This window comes from Egretta garzetta, unplaced genomic scaffold (assembly GCF_000687185.1).
Source record: "Egretta garzetta isolate BGI_Z169 unplaced genomic scaffold, ASM68718v1 scaffold397, whole genome shotgun sequence".
NCBI lineage: Eukaryota > Metazoa > Chordata > Aves > Pelecaniformes > Ardeidae > Egretta > Egretta garzetta.
In genome coordinates, this window is record NW_009260493.1 from 4,817,182 (window position 1) to 4,824,017 (window position 6,836).

Genomic DNA, 6,836 nt, shown 5'->3' on the forward strand with positions numbered 1-6,836 from the left:
CCCCAAGTCTTCGTGCTTCTGGAAAAAAAGGCTTTTCTTTTAATATGGATATAACTAGTTCCTTGACCATGCGCAATATTACTGTCATAGAAAAACTATAGATAACATTTGTAGTTTCCATAAACTTTTATTCCCTAGGAACTAAATTTAAACTTTATAATTGACTTTATTTTAAACCAGACAAAGATGACAAGCCTGAAGTTGAGACAGGAAACCAATTGTTCCAACAAGAAAATGCCCTACTTTAACTACTAGGATATCAAATCAGTATGTCTTTTTATTAGAGGAAAAATGATTGCTTTCCTGTTCCACAACATTTTTAAAACAAGTGAAAAAAAGAACACTAGAATGAAACCCTTTCAGGTAGGGTATTATGCAGGAAATCTCCATTTTAAAAAAAAAAAAAAGAAGAGGCCGTCAAAGGTAGCTTAATTTTATATAATAAGAGCTGTGGACACTCACAGCCAGATTATTGCTTTCCTTGAACACAGATTCATTCCTCAGCACTTCTGCTCCCCATCATCAGCATTCCAATCTGCAGGCCTCCGGCTGCAGCCACACACACAGGCACACACTCTGGTGCAGAGAAGCTGATTGTATAGCCCGAAGTGTATGAATAAAGGCTTATTACAAAGCAAATGTGTAAGGGTCTCCTACAGTGTCACTCCCCTCAAGCAAGCAAGGCGGGAAATTGATCATGATTCTGAAAAGTAATTAAGTTTGAAAGGAAAAGTAAATCCTATTTATCTAAAGCAAGCTCTGGTTTAACTAAAGACAGCATCTCAAGCCCTAAAAATGCCTTCCTGAAGAAAGATTATAAAATAAAGCAGTTATGAAGCGTGAGACAAAATAGATGTAAATACAAGGCATGTAAATTCATGTTATGCAAACAAGGCTTTAAGTTAAATACACCAGACATCCTCACTTTCGTACAGTAAGAACATGAAAGGTCTACAAAACTGACAGAAATATTTTAGATATATTTTATGACATGTATTTGATGACTGTTGAAGATCAGTAGCTCGCTTACTGTAGTAAAATCTGGGAACAAGGCCAGTAACCTTTAAAAAACACAATTAAAATACTTTAGTTGTTTCATAACTTAAAAGGGTAGGATGCTCTAAATATTGGGCTTTCCAATTGTAGATGCCTTACTGGTAGACACTCAGAACATTTAACTTCTGTTCTTGTGAATATCACTGGGTTTTTTTCTGTTTTTAAGAAGGACCACATAAAGAATATCTAATAGGGCAAATACTGTGTAGGGGAAGGCTTGATTCCACTTATCCTAACATGTCTAAAAATTTGCACTAATTTCATATAATATAGCTGAAATTTGATTTCCACCTAATTCAATGGCTGCACTTCCTCACAGCCAGGTTTTTATTTGCAGCATGGCTCAGTTTGTGAGTCATCTTGTAATTAGATCCTCTGATACCTTTTGTACAGCTCACAGTTTTCAAGTATTAAAATATAAACTTAGCAAGCTGTGAAATACAAAACTTTCAGACTCTTTTAGAAGTCACTCAAAAGAGACATCAAGAAACCAAAGTCTGTGGGCAGTTCTCTCTTTATAAGGTCATATAGTATGTAAAAAGACAACCAATTTCACTAAATTGAAATTTATTCAGTAGGTTTTCTACTCTGTCTAGAAGAGAGCAACACCTGAAGTAACCAATACCAACCACTGGAGAAAGCAGAAGTGAGAACAGCTCTAAACAGGGCGTCCAGCCAAAGTCATGGGGTGCAGCTCTCCCACCCTGCAGTGATCGTCTTCCACTATGACTCATCCAGCTCTGAAATAATCTAATAAAGATATGATTCAGGGCAGTGTGATAGGAATCATGATTGATTTTGCATGCACAGATTTCTGACATGTACAAATGGAGAGGACTGTTTCGTAGATAATGATTTGATGCCTACAGAAAGCCAAAGACATAATTCATAACAGAAGCCAGTTTTCTTTGTAGGAGAGAATATTTTACATTATGTAAAAGCTGTGTGGAAAACAGTATTTAACTTGTAATAAACTTTAATTAAATAAAATGTTAACTCTGAACTAGAGAAATAACGAACATATAAATGTTTTCTGTAAGTTGTTCTCTCGACTATTAGAATGAATTATTTTCAACCATATCTTTTATGACTATTCACTTGCTTGGATTTAATTAGCAATTTTACCAAGAAAAACATGAATGTTCAGCTTATGACTTGAAACACTCAATACTGAATTATCAGATAGGTTTTCTGAGTTCCCGCTATTTGAAAAAGGTCCATCAAATCACATAAAGAAACCATATCACTTTACCTCATAGCATGCTTGAAAGTAATGCAATTCAGCCGCTACACTACAAACTGAAAAAAAAAAAAGATCTGATTTTTTTTTGCTTTGTTTCTTCCTTTGCCTTTTAACAACTGTGTGTTTAGAAATTACTGATATGCTTAAGGAAGTCATGACCTTTTGATAGACAATTCACAACCATAAAAATCCATGGTTATATTTGACAGACATTGAAAAATGCATGTTCAACACTACCACAGAACAAAGCAAAACACAACTTGATCTTCTTCCATGCTTATGAATGAGGAGTCTCATTGGCAGTCAATACTAGAAATCAGGAAGCTTTTTCATATGGAAACTTTTCCCTTCTTCCCAGTCTTGCTCTTCTCTGTCCTCCATAGACAATCATAACAACACACCAGAAAACTTCAGATGAACACATTTGCAAAAATGTTAATAAATTTGTGTCAACTTTACTGAATTATTTCAAGAACAATTAAAATAATTGAACATTTGCTATTTTTTGTCAGATACTATTATATGATACATTATTTTGAAACTCACTTCAATTTGAATTAGATTTTGGATCAAATGAACTTTTTATCCAACCTCAGATGCAATTTCATTGAGTGTTATTAATCTATAAGTACCATATATTATATATACTATAGCATACATATACTGTGTGTGTATATGTCTATGTGTGTGTATATGTGTATAACTGATAAAACATAAATATTTCACTGCTTTTTTCCCATTTTTTCAGAACAGTAAAAAAGCAAAGGAACCCAAAACAGAGTTTGTCCTCTCTCCTTAACTCTATAGTTCACTGTGGCAATCTCCACCCCATTCCTGTAGCCCTCTGGGCATGTATACATTTCTAACTAGAAAGATCAGTACTGGAAACTGCTCCAAATCCTTCCTGAAGAATTCCTACTTCTCTCTCCTTTCACCCAGCAGCTTCATTTTTGACTTAATAGCTAATGTCAGTCAATCAGCATATGGAAAATAGTTAGATTAAATTCAGTGAAGAAAAAAAAGATACAGTAAGGATAGATTTTACAGATATCAGAAGTCACACAAGCACTGGCATAAAATCTACAGAATGTGAAATCATAGCTTAGTTACTGCACATAGCCACCTTTCTAGCTTTTATTCCGAACTGTCAGTATCCATTACAGCTTCAATTCATTTATTACCGCACCTTTCTTTCTTTCTGCCTGTAATCATTTATAAAGAAAAGAAAACTTCTGTTGCATTTACCGCTGCTGCTGAGAACTTGAACAAAAGTGTTTTTCATAGATATTAGCCAAGCTTATTCTCTTACCACAGAGTTATACTGTAAACCAGATCTACATTTAGACCACTGGCCAACATACACGCTCATATATCTTGCTCTAAATTAATTAAATTGTTGTAAAACTACATAGACTAGCTGTGTTCTCATACACTTTAACCCAATTCTATACTTATTCCTCTCTGAAACTGTAATGTCAGATTAAGTTAAATCACCTTACATTCTAAGTAAATGTTTTGTAACCTACAGGGTCGTTTAAGAAATTGTGTTCCACACTATTCATTTCCATTTATCTGTTCAACTACTCTACCTAAGTGATTTTATTTCCATGATTTCTCTTTAAATCTAATTTCATTAGGATTTAATGATTTCCAAAGGTTTTTTTTCTCTCTCTTTTTACTCAGAAAATCCAGTTGGTTTTTGTTAGTTTGCCACTGGCTAAATTATAGGCCCTATCCACATCTGTCTTTATCACCAGCATCCATGTCTATAATATTGGCAGTTGTACATGTACAGAATTTTGCAATGCCCACCAGGAGGAAATTGTCCGCTCTGATATCTTGAGGCTCCTTGATGAGAGAGTCGAGACATTCAGGAATGCATTGCTGCCTGTGCCAGCAATGGCCCTTGTCAATGGACTCTGAACAATACCAAGAAGAGAATTACCATCAGCAAGACTTGATGAAGTGAAACCCACAGCCTGCACCATTTCTGCATCTAAAACTGGCTACAGTGAAAGAAGTTGATATCATACCCATCATTTTATTCACCACCTTTCTCAGAACTTTTGGGAAAGCTGAAGAGTTGACATTACCTCTCAAGAGTGTCAGATTTTAGTCAAGGCACTGACATAGTTACTACCTTAAGACAAGGCAACACGAATTGTGAAGAGAGGAACAGTTATGCAACACAGTGAAAACTTACCAGATTCCTTTCTGTTTGTAATCACTGAAATCTTCACTTCTTGGCCACTAATATTTTTTTTCTTACCTTCTCCCCTGAACTTCCACATATTTTAAGGAGCTTTGGGGATGGAGACTGCCAGCCCCTGAGCTCAACCAGGGGAATTTGCACAAGCCAGGATTCTCCACAGTTTTGAATACCGTGATGTACATCGTGCTAGTGAGGATTTTAATTAAACTCAGTCGCAGATAGTTTGAAGCAGCTGAGCCCCATACCTATTGTGTACAAAGAAAAAGCATTGAAGGAGTAGATGGATAATTACACTGAAATCAGGACGCATTTCAGGCTTCCATGTAATTATGTAGGTCATCAAAACAGTCCCTCAAAAACAGGAAATCCTTGTAATTCAGACACATTTATATATTTTTTAAGTTATAATATCAAGCTAGGACAATATTATATGTGCATAGTATAATTTTAAACCGCATATTTATCCCCAAAACCATTTCTTAAAATACAAACTCCTGAAAAAATAACCTCATCTTCCTCTGCATCCAGAAGTATCTAAAAGCCTACCCCACCTCGTGTCTGAATAACAAGTGTTTTTCTTTTTAAAGATGATCTTCTGGTTTCTGGAAAATGAAGCAGAAAAGAAAGGTGAGAAGCCAAGACTTGCACAGATAATTCCACACTGCTGTCAAAGAAGGAAATAATATTAGGAGGACCTTTGTCATCATTGTGTCATGAGTTGAGGCTCCTTGATGAGAGAGTCGAGACATTCAGGAATGCATTGCTGCCTGTGCCAGCAATGGCCCTTGTCAATGGACTCTGAACAATACCAAGAAGAGAATTACCATCAGCAAGACTTGATGAAGTGAAACCCACAGCCTGCACCATTTCTGCATCTAAAACTGGCTACAGTGAAAGAAGTTGATATCATACCCATCATTTTATTCACCACCTTTCTCAGAACTTTTGGGAAAGCTGAAGAGTTGACATTACCTCTCAAGAGTGTCAGATTTTAGTCAAGGCACTGACATAGTTACTACCTTAAGACAAGGCAACACGAATTGTGAAGAGAGGAACAGTTATGCAACACAGTGAAAACTTACCAGATTCCTTTCTGTTTGTAATCACTGAAATCTTCACTTCTTGGCCACTAATATTTTTTTTCTTACCTTCTCCCCTGAACTTCCACATATTTTAAGGAGCTTTGGGGATGGAGACTGCCAGCCCCTGAGCTCAACCAGGGGAATTTGCACAAGCCAGGATTCTCCACAGTTTTGAATACCGTGATGTACATCGTGCTAGTGAGGATTTTAATTAAACTCAGTCGCAGATAGTTTGAAGCAGCTGAGCCCCATACCTATTGTGTACAAAGAAAAAGCATTGAAGGAGTAGATGGATAATTACACTGAAATCAGGACGCATTTCAGGCTTCCATGTAATTATGTAGGTCATCAAAACAGTCCCTCAAAAACAGGAAATCCTTGTAATTCAGACACATTTATATATTTTTTAAGTTATAATATCAAGCTAGGACAATATTATATGTGCATAGTATAATTTTAAACCGCATATTTATCCCCAAAACCATTTCTTAAAATACAAACTCCTGAAAAAATAACCTCATCTTCCTCTGCATCCAGAAGTATCTAAAAGCCTACCCCACCTCGTGTCTGAATAACAAGTGTTTTTCTTTTTAAAGATGATCTTCTGGTTTCTGGAAAATGAAGCAGAAAAGAAAGGTGAGAAGCCAAGACTTGCACAGATAATTCCACACTGCTGTCAAAGAAGGAAATAATATTAGGAGGACCTTTGTCATCATTGTGTCATGAGCTCATAAAAAATCCAAGACAAGAGTAAAGAATCAGCTGTGACACTGGAAAGTTCTCATAGAAATCTGTAAAAATGTGTATTAAAGAAGCTGATATGTTCTTCAATAGATGTAAATACTGATTGTTCTAGGAGTATTCTGCTTATGCTGAGCACAGTGCAGTAGCTTCAGAACTTCAATTAGGACTGAATCCTAAAAAGAAAACCCTTCTGTCACATTCAGACTGGAATTTCTGTCAAGTATGATAATTACTATCCCATCACCTGCAAATCCTTGCTTAAAAAAAATAAAAAAAATCAATGAAATTCTTCAAAAAGATTTTACTTTTTCCCTTCCATACACAAAAGCGCCTTTGAACTTATGAAAATACCTGTTTTCTCATCGATTCTAGATCACTTCACAGTGCAGCTGAGGTATAATACTCATTTTACATCAGACTGCCACAGTCAGCATCGTTTGAGTGGTGACCATGGTGGTAATCACCACAATGGACAACACCTGTCTGTGGCACCAGAACT